The sequence below is a fragment of the Hyperolius riggenbachi genome, chromosome 2, assembly GCF_040937935.1.
Source record: "Hyperolius riggenbachi isolate aHypRig1 chromosome 2, aHypRig1.pri, whole genome shotgun sequence".
Lineage (NCBI taxonomy): Eukaryota > Metazoa > Chordata > Amphibia > Anura > Hyperoliidae > Hyperolius > Hyperolius riggenbachi.
This window is the reverse complement of record NC_090647.1, coordinates 452,106,395-452,125,592: the sequence shown is the minus strand read 5'-3', so window position 1 is coordinate 452,125,592 and position 19,198 is coordinate 452,106,395. Positions and strand designations below refer to the sequence as shown.

The window sequence follows — 19,198 nt, the reverse complement described above, 5'->3', positions numbered from 1 at the left end:
ACCCGCCCACACCCTCAGAACGCCCTCTGACCCCAGCCCTGATCACCTCGCCAGTGCATTGCTTGCATCTATTCCCCACTCTAATCACACCTTGAGACACCCATCAATCACCTCCTGTCACCCCCTAGCACACCTACCCATCAGATCAGGCCCTAATTTGCCCCGTGTGGGCTCCTGATCACTCGGCCAAACCCTCAGATCCCCCTCAGACCCCCTTCCGATCACCTCCCCAGTGCATTGATTGCATCTATTGTCCCCTCTAACCACCCCCTGAGACACCCATCAATCACCTCCTGTCACCCCCCTAGCACTCCTATCCATCAGATCAGGCCCAATACAACCTGTCATCTAAAAGGCCACCCTGCTTATGACCGGTTCCACAAAATTCCCCCCCCTCATAGACCACCTTTCATCAAAATTTGCAGATGCTTATACCCCTGAACAGTCATTTTGAGACATTTGGTTTCCAGACTACTCACGGTTTTGGGCCCATAAAATGCCAGGGCGGTATAGGAACCCCACAAGTGACCCCATTTTAGAAAAAAGACATCCCAATGTATTCTGTTAGGTGTATGACGAGTTCATAGAAGATTTTATTTTTTTATTTTTTTTTCAAAAGTTAGCGGAAATTGATTTTTATTGTTTTTTTTTTTCACAAAGTGTCATTTTTCACTAACTTGTGACAAAAAATAAAATCTTCTATGAACTCACCATACTCCTAACGGAATACCTTGGGGTGTCTTCTTTCTAAAATGGGGTCACTTGTGGGGTTCCTATACTGCCCTGGCATTTTAGGGGCCCTAAACCGTGAGGAGTAGTCTAGAAAACCAATGCCTCAAAATGACCTGTGAATAGGACGTTGGGCCCCTTAGCGCACCTAGGCTGCAAAAAAGTGTCACATGTGGTATTGCCGTACTCAGGAGAAGTAGTATAATGTGTTTTGGGGTGTATTTTTACACATACCCATGCTGAGTGGGAGAAATCTCTCTGTAAATGGACAATTGTGTGTAAAAAAAAAAAAACAATTGTCATTTACAGAGATATTTCTCCCACCCAGCATGGGTATGTGTAAAAATACACCCCAAAACACATTATACTACTTCTCATGAGTACGGCGGTATCACATGTGTGGCACTTTTTTACACCCTAAGTGCGCTAAGGGGCCCAAAGTCCAATGAGTACCTTTAGGATTTCACAGGTCATTTTGCGACATTTGGATTCAAGACTACTCCTCACGGTTTAGGGCCCCTAAAATGCCAGGGCAGTATAGGAACCCCACAAATAACCCCATTCTAGAAAGAAGACACCCAAAGGTATTCCGTTAGTAGTATGGTGAGTTCAAAGAAGATTTTATTTTTTGTCACAAATTAGCAGAAAATGACACTTTGTGAAAAAAAAACAATTAAAATCAATTTCCGCTAACTTGCGACAAAAAATAAAATCTTCTATGAACTCGCCGTACTCCTAACGGAATACCTTGGGGTGTCTTCTTTCTAAAATGGGGTCATTAGTGGGGTTCCTATACTGCCCTGGCATTATAGGGGCCCTAAACCGTGAGGAGTAGTCTTGAAACAAAAATGACCTGTGAAATCCTAAAGGTACTCATTGGACTTTGGGCCCCTTAGCGCAGTTAGGGTGCAAAAAAGTGCCACACATGTGGTATCGCCGTACTCAGGAGAAGTAGTATAATGTGTTTTGGGGTGTATTTTTACACATACCCACGCTGGGTGGGAGAAATCTCTCTGTAAATGGACAATTGTGTGTATAAAAAAAAAAACAATTGTCATTTACAGAGATATTTCTCTCACCCAGCATGGGTATGTGTAAAAATACACCCCAAAACACATTATACTACTTCTCCTGAGTACGGCAATACCACGTGTGGCACTTTTTTGCAGCCTAAATGCGCTAAGGGGCCCAAAGTCCAATGAGCACCTTTAGGCTTTACAGGGGTGCTTACAAATTAGCACCCCCCAAAATGCCAGGACAGTAAACACACCCCACAAATGACCCCATTTTGGAAAGTAGACACTTCAAGGTATTCAGAGAGGGGCATGGTGAGTCCGTGGCAGATTTAATTTTTTTGTCACAATTTAGCAGAAATGGAAACTTTTTGTTTTTCTTGTCACAAACTGTCATTTTCCGCTAACTTGTGACAAAAAATAATATATTCTATGAACTCACTATGCCTCTCAGTGAATACTTTGGGATGTCTTCTTTCCAAAATGGGGTCATTTGGGGGGTATTTATACTATCCTGGAATTCTAGCCCCTCATGAAACATGACAGGTGGTCAGAAAAGGCAGAGATGCTTGAAAATGGGAAAATTCACTTTTTGCACCATAGATTGTAAACGCTATAACTTTTACCCAAACCAATAAATATAGGCTAAATGGGTTTTTTTTATCAAAAACATGTTTGTCCACATTTTTCGTGCTGCATGTATACAGAAATTTTACTTTATTTGAAAAATGTCAGCACAGAAAGTTAAAAAAATCATTTTTTTGCCAAAATTCATGTCTTTTTTGATGAATATAATAAAAAGTAAAAATCGCAGCAGCAATCAAATAGCACCAAAAGAAAGCTTTATTAGTGACAAGAAAAGGAGCCAAAATTCATTTAGGTGGTAGGTTGTATGAGCGAGCAATAAACCGTGAAACTGCAGTGGTCTGAATGGAAAAAAAGTGCCTGGTCCTTAAGGGGGGTAAAGCCCACGGTCCTCAAGTGGTTAAAATGACACTGAAGCGAAAAACAACTGATGATATAATGCAGGGGTAGGAAACCTATGGCTCGGATACATCTGGCTCTGGCTCACAGACAAATCAGTAGGAATTGATTCACTAAGCTACACTGCTCAAACAGCACAGCTTAGTGTGGCAGCGCAAGCTAAATTTTCAAAGTGGTGCATGCTACTGCTGTAGCATGCACTACTCACTTACTCGTGCTACCCCAAAACTAACAGCTGCTCCAATTGTCCCATTCTGGACCCTATCAGGTCCAGTGACTTTGTAGGACGAGATCCCCACATTTTGATTGGCCCAATAGGCTTCCAGCCTATTGGGTCAAAGTGCGGGATCTCGTGCTCATGTGAACTGTGAACTCAGTTTGAAACATACTGTATGGCTTTCAGGGAAATACATTTTAAAATATGTGGCGTTTATGGCTCTCTCAGCCAAAAAGGTTCCTGACCCCTGATATAGTGAATTGGTTGTGTAGTACGAAACCAGAAGTTCCCGATTGGCTGCTGAATCACCACAAAGTCAAAAGTGCATTAAAGCGGACTTCCGCTAAAGTCATATAAGTAAATTGGTGATGCAGGGATTTTAAATTTGTTAGCGCCAGTGGTGCAGCGTGCATGCAATTACGATGGGAAAACCCAGGAATCCCAGTGATGTACTTTCAGTCTGGCAGGAAGCGCATCACTAGGTGAGGGCGACAGGTGGCGAATGGCCTGCGGTCTTATGCATATGACCCTGTCGGCACAGGGTCATATGAATGTCGTTTTCTGCGTTGTGGTGTGACAGGGTGGAGCATCAAACTGCAAACGCAACACTTGGTGGAAAACAGGCCTCAAGGAAACCTTAACCACTTAACGACCGTCTAACGCCGATAGGCGGTGGCAGGTCGTAAGTGGTATTACATGGAAACGACCGCTCGTTCGAGCGGCCTTTCCATGTCAGTTCACGGAGGGTGTCTCCGTGAACAGCCTGCGAGCCTCCGATCGCGGCTTGCAGGCTAATTGTAAACACGGGATTGGCCGGGGATTGCCGGCATCTGATAGGCTTAAGCTTATCAGAGGCGGCACAGGACGCATCGCCGTCCTGTGCCGCCCAGGGGACGGAGCGGAGGGAGGGAAAGAGGGAGCCCCGATATCGCTGCGGAGGGGGGCTTTCAGGAGCCCCCCCCCCACAACACGCAGGCAGCCGGCGGCGATCAGACCTCCCCCAGCAAGACATCCCCCTAGTGGGGAAAAAAGGGGGGGGGGGGGGGAAGTCTGGTTGCCCTGCTGCAAATACGATCTGTATAGCCCAGTCCTTAAGTAGTTAAGTGAGGGCAAAAAGTTGATCAGCCCCCTGTAGTCCTTCAGGTCCCTTGTTGTCCTTATGGCCCATACTCACGAGGGACTTTTGTCGCCTCAACACGCGGCGCGCGCGTGTTGCGGCGACAGGTCGCCCGTGAGTATGGGCCGTCGCACGCGCGCGCACCCCGAACTGTCGCCTGTCGCTCTTGTCGCCATGCGATTGAAAGTTTCAATCGCATGGCAACAGTCGCCGCCGCACCTCCGTCGCAACTGTCGCTAGTCCGCGTGAGTACGCGGACTAGCGACAGCAACCTCCATAGAGGTAAATGGAGCTTCCGGCGGGGGGGAGGAGGAACGTCGGCGACAGCTTCCGTCTCGCCGCTGGTCCCTCTTCCGCGTGTGTACGCGGAGGGACCTGGAGAGAAGCTGTCGCCGGCCTGTCGCTAGCACGCTCACGTGTGCTGGCGACAGGCCACTTCTGCAGCCCGTGAGTACGGGCCATTACAGTCCGTTCTGTTGTGCAACTGCCACACCTTGTGCTGTCCTAGCTGCACGCATTTCCTTGATTGAGCTCCTGTGGCCGGCAGCGCTTTGGGCATCCGCATTTTGTAAAGCTTGCAACTGCACATGCACAGACCGCTCTCAGCCACAGGAGAGTGATTTGAGGAGGCACGTGGCTAGGACAGCACATGGGCAGTAGCCCACTATTGGTCCAGTTGGTGAGATTTTCGACAGGCACAGAACAGAGCAGATTGAGAGGACAGCGAGTGACCTGAAGAACTACAGGTGGCTGGATGAAGCCCCAGGTAAGTTATAATGATTTTTTTCCCCCTCATTTATGGTTAGTAAATCATGGTGGTGTAGTAGTTTGCTTTCTCACCTAGCAGTGCTGTGTCCCCAGTTGGAATCCCAGCCAGGACACTATCTGCAAAGGGTTTGCATGTTATCCCTCTGTCTGCGTGGGTTTCCTCTGGGCACTCAAGTTTCTTCCCACATCCCCAAACCATACAGATAAGTTAATGGCTTCCCTCAAAATTGGCCTGTGACTACAATACATACGCTACACGATGCATACATAAATATACAACTATGGTAGGGATTAGATTGTGAGCTCCTCTGAGGGACAGTTAAATGACAAGACAATATACTCGCTGTACAGAGCTGCAGAACATGCTGGCGCTATATAAATACTAAATAATAATAGCTTCTAGGCATCTTGGCAGTGAAATTGCTGTAGTACTTACTAGAAAGTAACATGGCATTAGGACCCTGAAGTCTAATTTCAGCAAGTCCAGGTTCTTATCAGTGCTGCTCTGAGTGAAGGGGGTAGGGAGAGGAAGTGGCAATGAAAGGGAAGGCTGAAAGGCACTACAGCCCATCTCCCTTCTCTGAACTCCCATGCCAGAACACAGCATAACACCAGGACAGAGAAGGAGGGGGGCGGGGCTGCTCTCATACACAGCTCTCACTGACTTGCACAGAAGCTGGAGGCTGCGTCCCAACGTGACAATGGACAACAATGGAGAGGTGCCTGGACTCTTCTGCCGCCCCTCAGATCCAGGCAGCCAGTTAGCAGAAGCTCTTCTACTCCTGAGTCCTGTAGGTTTGAATCTCGCGCGGCAGAGCAGCGAGAAGTGGCTGTGTGTGAGACACATCCAGGAGAGACAGGGAGGCGGGGCAGCAGAGTTCCGTAATCTGCACTGCAGCTGCTGCACTTATCCATGGACCTGGCTAGGATGGAACAAAACATCGGCTTCAAGCCTTCACTGCCAAAGCGCCCCCCTCTGATGCTGTGAGGGGGGGGGCAGATGTCCCATCCTGCCCCCACCTCCCTACGCCCCAGCATCAGACCAAATCAATAGTCAAAGTCCAAAACGAGTCAGCACCGTCTTCAGTAGGAAATAGCTCTTTTATTGGTTAAAAAGCATGATGTCAAGTATCTGTCAGCGACAGCTCCGCTGTTTCGGGCGTATAGCCCTTTTTCAAGCCAAGAAGCAAAGTCATCACACCAACATGTAATACATCACAGTTTAAATAGTAGAACATTACCCAGCCCACCAATCAGCATTGCTCTATATCGGCCAATCAGAGAGAGGCAGGGACCGGCGGACCTGATGGGGAACTAATCCCTTCGCATGCAAAGAAGGAAGCCCAGCTCCTCCCCCAGGCGTTACCAAATACTCACCGCCTAATCCACGGTGAAAACAGCAATCGTTACAGGTTAGGCATTTTGTGCGCATCACACCGCAAACACTTTTCAAGTGTAAAACCAGCCTAAAAGCAAACCTATAATGTTTGCTACAACCTATTTCGGATCTACGGGAGGGGGAAGCCTCTGGATTCTCTAGAAACATCCTCATCTTCATCAGCCAGGCCGGTCCAGTGATGAGACCTGAAGCGTGGCCACGCGTCACCTGCGCAGTAGCACAGAACCGACTGTGCTTAGCTTTTTTCCGCTGGAGCCTGGCCGGTGCTCCTGTGCAATGCGCAAACAGTCCACAAGTGGTTTTGCAGGGATCTCAGCGCTGGAACGGCTCAAGCGGAGGAGGACGGAGAATCCAGAGGCTTACCCTTACCAAGGTAAGTATCTGGTAGGGGCACTTCTCATTCCCTACAAGTACACGTTAAATTACACCCTTGTGGCTGGTAATGGAAATTACAATATTTTATGCTTGATACACACCATTTCCCGTCAGACAGACCGGTCAAATCGATTGTTTCTGACAGGTCCGAACGTTCTTTTTTGTAATCAATTTTGTAGAGACATGATCGAAAAATCGATTGTAAGAAATAGTTGATTTGACCCATTTATCTGAAAGGAAATTATGATGTGTACCAAGCATTATATGCAGTGCACATAGGATTCTTGAGTGTGAAATATTTAGTGTGGTTCTGACTCCAATAATAATATAGCATCAAAGTGGAAAAGATGAACAGTGTTTATTTACTTGACCAATGCAGGGCCAATTCTGAAAAATGTTAAAATCTGCAGCAAAACAATCCTTCCTCCACCGCTTAAAGTAGTCATCAGGGTAAAAATAGTAAAAGAAGTGGTACTTACCGGGGGCTTCCTCCAGCTCCAAGGACGTCCCTCGCCGCAGCTCTGCCCGCAGCCGTTCGCCGCAGGTCCGTCCCGGTCCCCGGCGATGACGTCAGAGCGACCTCCAGGTCGCTCTGTACTGCGCCTGCGCGAGCGGCGCTGTCAATCACCGCCACGTGGGCGGGAGCGGACTGCGCAGGAGTAGTATTACTGCGCATTCGCAGTCCGCTCCGGCCCACGTGGCGGTGATCGACAGCGCCGCTCGCGCAGGCGCAGTACAGAGCGACCTGGAGGTCGCTCTGACGTCATCGCCGGGGACCGGAACGGACCTGCGGCGAATGGCTGCGGGCAGAGCTGCGGCGAGGGACGTCCTGGGAGCTTGGAGCTGGAGGAAGCCCCCGGTAAGTACCACTTCTTTTACTATTTTTCCCTGATGACTCCTTTAAAGAGAACCAGAGACGTTGCAAAAAAGCTTTTATACATACCTGGGGCTTCCTCCCGCCCCATAAGCCTGGATCACTCCCATGCCGCCGTCCTCCGCTGCCTCTATCCGCCGGTACCAGGTCCCGTACTTTCGGCCAGTCAACGCAAGCGGAGTGCGTCACTACCGGCGGACGCGGCCAATTGTATGCAAGAGCAGGGACTCTCTCCATATCCTTACGCATGCGCCTCCATACTACGCAGGCACATGCGTAAGGATATGGAGGGAGTCCCTGCTCTTGCGTACAATTGGCCGCGTCCCTGTAGCGGCGATAGAGGCAGCATAGGACGGCGGCGTGGGAGCGATCCAGGCTTATGGGGCTGGAGGAAGCCCCAGGTATGTATAAAAGCTTTTTCATTTTTTCAATGCTGTTTGTCTCTGGTTCCCTTTAAGTCCCTGCCTTCACTCCAGCACTCACAAAACATCTAGGGATGATTGGCAGATTCCACCAAGAGACAGAGCTCTATCTGATCCAATCTAATCAGATAGAGATCTGTTGGCTGCCCATACACCAAAGGCCAATTCTTGATCGATTTCAGCATTAAATCTTTTAGAAAATGGCCTTGTGACATTGCCTCGCCGCCCCACCAAATGTTTTATGTGACCCCCCCATGCATTTATACTTCCGAGTGCCAGCACTGAATTCCTGCATTGGCGCGCCATATGACTACCCGGCGTCTAGCACATGTGTGACACACACCCTATGTCTATATGCCGGTAGTCATGTGGGGCACATCTGTGGAAGTACAGTGCAGACACTGAGGAGACAGGTAAAGTATGAGCACCAGGGGGTACATAAAACATTTGGAGGGCCGTCGGCCAGGGGGTCTCTGTCACATTTGTCATTCATGTTTATCGCATGCTGTTACCGCCACGCACTGAATCAACCACGTTGACCCGAGATTTCCCTGCATGCCTAATCAATACATTCAACCAATTTCAGCCTCGATTTGGTCGTACTGTTGATTGGTCATGCACTTGGCGGCACCGATTTTATCCAATTCAAACATAATTAACAAAATTGGTCGATTGTCCGCCAAGTTGACAGATGTATGGCCACCTGCAGTCAGCTCCACCTCCACACACACCAAACCCCAAGAAATATTAATACATCACTAATTATATTATGCATATACAGTACACAATTCCAGGGCTCTGCCTTCTTGCATGTGAACAGTCAATAGGCAGACATTACTACATACTCTACCCGTACAGCAGCACACAGACTGCTTCTTCCTTCCTTATCTATGTTTCACATCCATCCTCCACCATGCTCTGTTTTGCCCAATAATAACGATAGTGCACAGCAGCTACTGGGGCACTAATGATAGGCCAAAGCTATATACCTGCATGGTAAGGTAAATGGGCTCTGGTCACGTGTGCCTGCATGCACCGCCCTCAGCGGTGACATGCCCAGTATGACGTCAGACATCATACCTTCCCCGAGGATCCGCTCCTCGCAGACTCGGCGCCGGTTACAGAGAGCTCGAGCTCGCACACTCGGCCGGCGGCGGTAGCAGAGAGGACTGACGTGTTGCTAAGACGGCAGCTACCTCAGCCCTATACGTCGATTCCACTAACTAGAAGGAGAGAGCGGCTGTCTGAACACTGATCACACCCGGAGCTCCCCCTTGTGGCTGGCAGCTAGAAGGAGAGAGCGGGTCTGAACACTGATCACACCCGGAGCTCCCCCTTGTGGCTGGCAGCTAGAAGGAGAGAGCGGCTGTCTGAACACTGATCACACCCGGAGCTCCCCCTTGTGGCTGTAGCGGCAATAGCAGGATGGAAGCAAAACATTGAGATTTCTGTGAGTAAAAATGAACCTAGTTCTGACCGGGGCAGGTTTTGGGTTACATTTATCCCAGGTCCCTAATCTCGCCCTCCCAGTATAGGCAGCGGGATGTATTCACTCCCTCCCCAGTATAGGCCACCATATGACCCCTGCACAGACAGCCAGAGCTCAGTCCCACACCCATCTTGTAAATGCAGCAACGCAAAAGTGTCCTGAATATCCTTTACCCTCTGGCCTATACATTGTATATATATATTTAATAGTGTTTGCAGTGAATGTGCTGATGTTGCTCACGTGCTGCTGCTTTGTGCTGCAGCTGCATTTTACAATTAAATTATAAGCTGCCATTTTTTGGTGCATTTGGAAGTAGCGGAGTTCATTTGCAGCGCGCAGTTTCTGCACATACTGGGGTACTAATGATAGGCCAAAGCTATACACTTCCATGGTAAGGTATTGGTAAGGTATTTGTGTTGTGGTCACGTGTGGTTGCATGCGGTCAGGGCAGCCATCAGGGGGGGGACAACTGACACTGCAGTGAGGGGCCCAGGGCTTCTGGGGGCCCTGGGCCCCCCCAAGCGCTGGAAGGGCCGCATATGCTGGCTGTGGCCTGTGGCTCACTAACCAGCACACTGCATTCCAGCACTGACAAAAGAGGCACAGGAAGAAAAGAGGGGAACAAAAGAGAATGGATAAAGTATAATAACGGTCCTACAAGTCCCTGTCTCATTTGTTAACTGGGGACTACCTGTATTTTGCTAGTATTTGACTCCACCCTCAACATGCCATGGCCACACCCACTTCCCCCCCGCATCTTGCTGTGCATGCCGCTTTCTTTAGTGTCTGAGCCATGAACATTTTTTCGCGCAGCGCACTTCATGCACGGGGGTGGGGTGGCTAGTGGGTGGGCACAGCAACCAGTGGGTGGGCCCAGGGAAGGGGGCCCCAGGCCTGATGATGTGTGAGGGGCCCCAAAATTTCTAATGGCGGCCCTGCATGCGGTCACCTGTCACTGCTTGCGCTGTACTCAGCGGTGACACGCCCATGACATGACGTCATAGTCAGACATCATAGTCACCTCGAGGATCCACTTCTTGCAGATTCGGCAGTAGACTGGATAGAAGCTACTCCAGCCCTGTACCTCCACTAACCAGAAGTGAAAGAGATCGGCTTTCCGAGCAGTAATCATACCCGGAGCACCCCCTTGTGGCTGATAGCGGGAATGGCAGGATGGAGGCACAGAATGGAAGTCATTACTGTGAGTAAAAGTACGTTCATTAGTACGCATGCCCTGGCCTTGATTGTGCACCTGTTGCCAGTTACGCTTCGTGATGTCACGCTCATGCGCAGAGCATGCCCAGCCACAGGCGCACAATCTAGGACGCTCACCAAGCATGCGTACTAATGAACGCGTCCCCGGCCCAGGGCAAACGTACTACTGCAGGTCATTGTGACCTGGAAGTAGTACAGGGGCCAGGCTGTCCATAGCTTCGCAGCGAGCAGTTTGCAGAACTGCTCGCAACATCATCACTACTTGTAAATGCAGTAGCGCAAAGGTGCCATAATTATTATCCTTTCCCCTCGGTCCTTGTAATTGTGTATATTTTTATAGTATGTACACTTAATGTGTTGATGTCTGCTCATGTGTTACTGCTTTGTGCTGCAGCAGCATTTTACAATTGAATGATAAACTTCCATTTTTTTGGGTGGGTGCATTTGGAAGTAGCTTATTTTATTTGCAGCACGCAGTTTTAAAGTTAAAGATAACCTTAAGTCAAAAAAAAAAAAAATGAGATGAACTCATCTGGGGCTTCCCTCAGCCCCTGCAGCCGATCGGTGCCCTCGCAGCTCCGCTCCGATGCCTCTGGACCCGCCGGCGACGACTTCCGGTTTCGCCATCACCGGCCGACAGGCATGGGAACGCGAGTGATTGTTCGCGTTCCCAGCCTGTATATCGCCCCCTATGCTGCTATTGCGGCTCCTGGCCACAATAGCAGCATAGGGGGCGCCCTATGCTGCTATTGCGGCTCCTGGCCACAATAGCAGCATAGGGGGCGATATACAGGCTGGGAACGCGAACAATCACTCGCGTTCCCATGCCTGTCGGCCGGTGACGGCAAAACCGGAAGTCGTCGCCGGCGGGTCCAGAGGCATCGGAGCGGAGCTGCGAGGGCACCGGTCGGCTGCAGGGGGCTGAGGTAAGCCCCAGGTGAGTTCATCTCATTTTTTTTTAATGCCTTTAGGTTCACTTTAAGAATTTCTAGTTTCTACAGCCCCCCAAAAATGTCACAAGGTGGTGGCTGCAGGACATGTGACCATCTGCTGACAATAAAGCCCATCTTGATGAATGCTAGAATGAAAAGCCTAGTGGGGTGTTGCCTAAGAAGAGGCGCCTTTTCTCCCATGATGCTGAAGGGTAGATGGGTCTGCCTCTCAAAAAAGGCCCTGGGCTTAAAGGAGTATTGTAAGGGTAAAAATAAAAAAAAAAGTATTTAACTTACCTGGGGCTTCTACTGCCCCCCGCAGATGTCCTGTGCCTTCGTCGGGACAAAGCGATCCTCTGGTCTCCTGCCATGGCTCACTTCCGAATTTTGTGACTTCAGTGTCGCAAACTACTGCATACTCGCGCCTGCTGACTTCATCAGGAGCTTCCGGCGCAGTACTGTACTGCGCAGGAAGCTCCCGGGGACATCTGCGGGAGTGAGGACGCGCACGACCAGGGCCATGCAGGCACAGTAGTTTGCGACATTAAAATTGCAAAATCTGGAAGTGAGCCGCAGCAGAAGACTAGAGTATCTTTTTGTCCTGGCGTGGAAACAGGACGGCTGTGGAGGGCCAGCAGAAGCCCCAAGTAACACTTCCGCTTGTGATCACGGTCCTGTCACCATGCAGGTGCCCAAAGTGCCTGCTTTTGTGACTTGCTGCCAGTACAGGGCTCTTTTCCACAGATGGCTGAACTGCTCATTTGTCTGGTACTTAAGCATCCTGTCTACCACCCACGACTGCTATTCAGGGCTGTCTGCTGCATATGCCGTGCTTTAGCTTGCACCCGGCTGGTGGACAGTAGCAGCTGACAGGAGGGGAATTCACCACCTGGCTGAAGTTCTGGAGAAGAGGCCTTAAAGGAGTTGTCCGGCACAAATAAATAAAATAAGCGCTACTTACCGGGGGCTTCCTCCAGCCCCTGCGCAGTCCGCTCCAGCCCACGTGACGGTGATTGACAGTGCCGATCGTGCAGGTGCAGTACAGAGCGACCTCCAGGTCGCTCTGACATCATCGCCAGGGACCGGGTCGAAGCTCCGGCGAACGGCTGAAGGGAGAGCTGCGGCGAGGGATGTGCTGGGAGGTTGGGGCTGGAGGAAGCCCCTGGTAAGTAGCGCTTATTTTATTTATTTTTGCCGGACAACTCCTTTAAAGTAAACCCGAGGTGAGAATGATATGGAGGCTGACATATTTATTTCCCTGATCCTCTGCCTCTATAACATTTAGCCATTGACCTTGAACAAGCATGCAGCAGATCAGGTGTTTCTGACATTGTCAGATCTGACAAGATTAGCTGCATGCTTGTTTCAGGTGATATTCAGATACTACTACAGCCAAATAGATCAGTAAGGCTGCCGGGCAACTAGTATTGTTTAAAAGGAAATTAATATGGCAGGCTCTATATCACTCTCACCTTGGGTTCACTTTAAAATATACCCGAAGTGACATGTGACATGAGATAAACATAGGTATGTACAGTGCCAAGCACACTAATAACTATGCTGTGTTCCTTTTATTCTTTCTCTGTCTGAAAGAGTTAAATATCAGGTATGTAAGTGGCTGACTCAGTCATGACAGGAAGTGACTACAGTGTGACCGTCACTGATAAGAAATTCCAGCTATAAAACACTTCCCTAGCAGAAAATGGCGTCTGAGAGCAGGAAAGAGATACAAAGGGTCAATAGGTCATAGATTTTTAGCTCTGGCAATAAAACAGTTAAAACTTAAAAAGTAGATTTAAACATAAAATAAAACTGTGGAATATCTTAAAAAGTCATTTTTAGGAGAAGGAAGATAGATACAATCGTTTATTTCATTAGTATATTTTCGCTTCGGGTGTCCTTTAAGGCTACTTACACACCAAGACGTCGCGTTTTAGGGGACGTTATGGTCGCATAACGTGCCCCTAAAGCAACGCATGGTGGTGTTGAAGTTGGACGTAAGATTGAGCTGCGTTATGCAGCTCTCAAAATCAGCCGCTCCAGGTTAGTCATAGGAAGTCCGGATCTTTTTAAGGATTCGGATCATTTGAATCGGATCATTGAAAAGATCCGGATCTTTGAACCAAATCATTTGAATCATTTTACTAGGGAAGCAGACTGGGTAAAATGATTAGCAGGACAGGACTTTCCCTGCACTGTACATTCAGTATGTTCCTGTTTCTTCCAGGCAGACATCCACTGTGAACCGAATCTTTCATTGTGATCGCCTTCCTCTGGATCAACAGGGATATGTGAGGGAGCAGGCTGGTGTTGTACTTTATACTGGTTGAACTCGATGGACGTATGTCTTTTTTCAACCAAAATAACTATGTAACTATGATGATCCGGATGATTTGACTCATAAAAAAGATCCGGATCAAATGAACGATTTGTTCATGATCCGGACAACACTACAGTCCCACCACGAGTCTCTGCAGTGCAATTAATATTAAATAGCCATATGGCTGGCTGCAGAGGAGGAGGGGAGACCTCCTCCTCCAACATTACTGAGCATGTGCAAACAGTCTAACGTGGCTTAGCCCAGTATACCGTACAGCATGCAGCACTTTGTTTTTAACGTGCTGCGTTACAATGTAACGCAACGTGTTACTGTGAACAGCAACATTGATTTTACAGTGCTGTGAGTTAGGCTGCGTTACTGGCTGCTGTAACGTGGGACTTTAACGTCCCACTGTGAAACCAGCCTAAACATTTCACCCCGTGGGTATTTTTCACTTTATGCATCAGAGCAATTTTCACCTCCCATTTATTTGCCAATAACTATCACTAATTATCATGATGCATTGATCTATATCTTGTTTTTTCTACCACCAATTAGGCTTTCTTTGGGTGGGACATTTTGCTAAGAATTATTTTTTTCTAAATTCACTTTAACAGGAAGATTAAGAAAAAAATGGAAAAATCATTATTTCTCAGTTTTCGGCCGTTATAGCTTTAAAATAATACATGCTACCATAGTTAAAACCTTTGTGTTTTATTTGCCCATTTGTCCCGGTTATTACACCATTTAAATTATGTAACTATCACAATGTATGTCACCAATATTTTATTTGGAAATAAAGGTGCATTTTTTCAGTTTTATGTCCATCATTATTTACAAGTAGAGATGTTCCCGAACCGTTCGCCGGCGAACATCTCTGCATCCCTGGGCCCTGTACTACTTCCGGGTCGCTATGACCCGGAGTAGAACACCTGTGCTGGCCCGGCGGTGCGCGTCCTAGAGCGCGCTCCTGTTGCCGGGCACTTTCTGCGCATGTGCGTGCCGTCATGACATCACGCTCATGCGCAGAGAGTGCCCGGCCACAGGAGCGCGATATAGGACGCGCACCGCCGGGCCAGCGCAGGCGTACTACTCCGGGTCATAGCGACCCGGAAGTAGTACAGGGCCCACAGAGATGCAAACGATTCGGGCCATCTCTATTTACAAGCTTATAATTTAAAAAATGTTCACAATATACCCTCTTCACATGCATATTAAAAAAGTTCAGACCCTTAGGTAACTTTATTTTTTTTTATTGGAATTTTTTTTTTCAGTAAAAATGTTATTTGGGTAACTTTTGGTGTGGGAGGTAAACAGTTAATTTTAAATTTCAAAATGTGGGTTTATTTTATTAAAAACTGTATGTAGATGTAGTTTTACTTTTTGGCCACAAGATGGCCACAGTGAAATTTTATTTAGTTTAATTTTTTTTTTTTTTTTTTTTTTTTTTAGCCCTGGAAGCGAAGTGCTGGAAACCTTCTTTTTTTTTTTGTCAGAAAGACCGCGGCCTTTGATAAGAAGCTGTCGGTTTTTCTGCCAGGGACTTAGATCAATGAAAGGGTACTATTTTCCCATCCATTGATTACTGGGGGGTGGCGCACGCGGGAGCACGCAGACACGCTCAACAGCAAGGCAGCAGCCACCTGGACATGACAATCATGTCCAGGTGGCAGGAATGGTTAATGCGGCCACTAATGATACAATTTGCTGAGAGATCGTTTACAAGTAATTCTTCATAAGAACGATCGGAAATTATTGTTTGGAACCACCAATGGACAAAAATCTCCTAACCAATCTGATCAGATTTCATTAATGTAATCATATTGATGAAATCTGATCAGATTGGTTAATAGATTTTTTTCCACTAGTGGTCATGAACAACCGTTTCCGAACGATCGTAAATGGTAATTTGTAACTACTAAAGGAAAATAATCTCCTAACCAATCACATTAATGAAACCAATCCGATTTTTGGATCAATCCTATCAATCTGATCTGATTGGTTTGGAGATTTTTGTCTATTAGTGGGCGCAAATGGTCATTTCCGATCGTTCATACGAAGAATCTTTCGAAAATTGTATTGTTAGTGGGCCACCTTTAGTATTAATTAACCTGTCACTACTCAAATCCATGATGTGGGCACTTTAGTTTAGTAACAGGTGTACATTATATGCAATCCCTGCTCCATACCCTCATACCATGTGACTTTGGGGTGTATGCAAGAAACTGTGTTAAAGTGGACCCAAATGAAAAATACAAGACTTCAGAAATAAAATCTATTTTCTAAAGTATAATAATAAATAGCAGCCTTTTTTCAGCTGCATGATGACAAATATAAAATATTTTACATTTATTGGAAGGATCCCTCCCTTCGTTTCATATTGCCAGGACAGAATCCGGCAAACTGGTGGAGTAGGTGGTGTCCGGCAAAGGAGGAATTGCTAATGGCTGCCACCTGTATAACCCTAGTTATGAAAAAAGAAGGGTGAAAAGCATGCACTGAAATGCTCATAGGCTTGAAGGAGTGTTTATTTATCTTTGTATGTGTTAGAGTGGTGCAACTAAATATTTTAAATTGAAAATTGTTTGGTTTGGGTTCGTTTTAAGCAGAATTTCATACCTAAGGTTTTTGCATGATTAGTAGTGACTAATGCATTGCGTGTAATGTATTGCATTCTGCTCTACTAATCCTGCGGCAAAACTTTATGCACATCATCTTGCTTAATGCAATTTATTGCGCACGCCCTGTTGAGTTTAGTTTTAGGCTGCAGGGTACCAGAGGATTGGTGTGTCCCGACATGGGCACAGGACTTCTGCAGGGGGCTGGTGGAAGCCCCAGGTAAGTGAAACTTTTTTTCTTCTACTCGGTTAAGGTTCACTTTAATGTGCCCATACACATGTCAATCTGCCACCAAATCGACCATCAGCCTGATTTCTCTTCTGCTTGATTTCAGATTGAATATGTTCTGAAAGGATTCTATTGCCTGCCCACTCACTGCAGACAGATATCAAAAAGAAACACCAGTGTGGCGAGGAACAGGAGCTCGCGGTGAGGTCACTGGAGGAGGCCAGGAGTCGCGCCGGCGGACAGGTGGGACTTTAACACTTTGTTTCTTAAAAAGGAGAAAACACTGCTTAGGTTCCATTAATGCATATTTGTTTTATACACTTTAATGCAAAACAACTAGAGAAATAGGTGTTGCTGAATGTTTAATACGGACGTGGGGGCTGCGTGTGGAGTGGGAGGTGATTTGATGTACATGTAATGGGTGGTTATACACAGAAGTGGGGCTTCACATGGAAGGTTAGTCAAAAGAAACACACCCTGGCAATCACTAAGAGCCACTGTACACTGCATGGATGAAAAACTGATCCATCAAACAGATCATCTTTATTGGGCATCAGTTTTTCATCCATGATTTCCATTCCATTACCGATCGGTCGATGCATATCTCAATCTGGAATTAATAGTTGACTCCCTATATTTGCAATCCAATCAGCAGAACGGACTGAACACATCCTTTTCAAACAGACTGAGGATCCGTTCGCATCCGTTGGGATACCTTCCTAAAACAGACCGTTTTTGTGTACAGTGTGAACCGGCCTATAGGATTTAGTCCTGATGGTGCCTTCATTTTTCTACCTCTTAGCAGACTCTAAAGGTGGCCATACATCTAGTGATTCGGCTTTGATTCTGTCATTTCATCAAATCAAATGTGCTTCAGTATGTCTAACCAATGAAAAGTTGCTGATATCATGTTGACCACCTTAGTCAATTGAGCAGGATTCAAGATTTCGGTCATTCACACAGGAATTGGCTACTTTTCACATACCGTTTGACGCTATATCGATTTTTGCATTCAGAGCATGGAGGTACAATATCGGTCAGATTGATTTGTGAAAGTGAATCACATAGGCTATCCCTTGTACTGTGTGGGCTACTAGCCGATCGACTTTCGATCAACCACACTGAAGTTGATCTCCAATAAAGGCGATTGCTTTGTCGACTGAATCAGAATCGCTATATATATGGATACCTTAAGGCTTCTTTTACACAAGCAGCTGAAGGCAGTGAATTCACTGCCTGTCAGCTGCTCCCATCCACTGGCTGGGTGCTTGCTAGCGCTCGGCACAGGCAGTCCCCCCATGTAGTTTCATCTGAGCATGACACTTTCCGCGCTCAGATGCAGCATGAAACTGTTTAACACAACCGTGTGTAAAACATGTGTTTACCGATCGCTTCCACTCAGCTGCATGTAATTACAGCTGAATGGTGCTTGTTGCCAGCATCCCTGGATAAGAGGCCATTAGGCTGGGAGTACACCTGTTGTCTGTCATTTTCTACGCATGATTATTAGGATGCATTTTCTGCACTCCATGTGTGTCTGTAGGTAGGTAAACGTGTGTGCTTTTTCACAGATGCTAATGTAATTGCTGGAGAAAATGCACACAGTGCTGTACTGCTCTCATTATTATTATTTTTGTCTGCATGCGAAAACGCATTCAAGGATAAACTAGCCCATTGATTAACATTGGTTCTTAGTAGGGGCGCAGTGCGGAGTATGGCGGATGCAAGCTCCGTGAGCTCCGATCATAGCGGGGACAGACAGTGGCATAACTTCTGAACCGCGGACTTAAAACGGACGACATAGGCAAAGAAGAGGGTCTGAAGACTACCCCTGCACCTCATATGCCTTCAACCCAGGGTAAAGATAAAGAATTAGTGCTCAGATCCCTGGACTTCTTCAGGCCGCGTGGTGCGACAGCAGCTAAGATGGCCGCCGAGAAGCTGCAGGCAACTAATACACTTACTGAGAAAGAAGGAGAATCTCTGCATCATACTGACTTCTCTCTGAAGGATATCACAGACCTTCTCACGCATCTAAAGGTCTCCTTCACGAATAAGATCAGAGCCACTGTAAAATACGCTCTCTGCCCAGATGGAAGAACTGGGAGACAGGACGAGCAAACTAGAATACAGAATGGATGACGCAGTGGACATTATTACAGAATTACAGAACCAAAATGCAGCCCAGGAGGAAAAACTGGTAAACCAGGAGAATAAATGGGAAGATCTGGATAATAGTGGTAGGAGGGAAAATATTAGGATCAGATCTGTACCAGACTCTGTGACGGACATTAAGGCTTATGTGACAGCGTTATTTAAGCACTTCTCCCTAACCTCCCTGATGAGATGTTCAGATTTGATTGGATTCATAGGGCTTTAAAAGCACTCAAAAACCCGGAGTGGTGAAGAGACATTATACTAAAAATGCACTACTCGGAAACGAAAGAAGAGGTGATGAGAGCTGCACGGGAAATGGGTCCTAATGGAATAGGAGACC

General features: G+C 47.2%; 2 long non-coding RNA genes across 5 annotated transcripts in view; one reads left to right on the top strand and one right to left on the bottom strand.

The window, feature by feature from the left end:
- Positions 1-9,209, bottom strand: part of LOC137546972 (uncharacterized) — a 51,709-nt gene extending 42,500 nt beyond the window's left edge. The window contains exon 1 of one of the 4 annotated variants that reach the window (XR_011026411.1): positions 8,888-9,209. This is a non-coding gene — a long non-coding RNA (uncharacterized lncRNA). Of the gene's footprint in view, positions 1-8,754; positions 8,809-8,887 lie in introns of those variants that run through there. The other 3 variants (XR_011026410.1, XR_011026413.1, XR_011026412.1) reach the window with 3 other exon arrangements.
- LOC137546975 (uncharacterized) lies at positions 8,974-18,681 on the top strand. Its single transcript, XR_011026418.1, has 3 exons — positions 8,974-9,348; positions 16,808-16,944; positions 18,397-18,681. It is a non-coding gene; the product is annotated as an uncharacterized lncRNA (long non-coding RNA).
- The last annotated feature ends 517 nt before the right edge of the window (positions 18,682-19,198 follow it).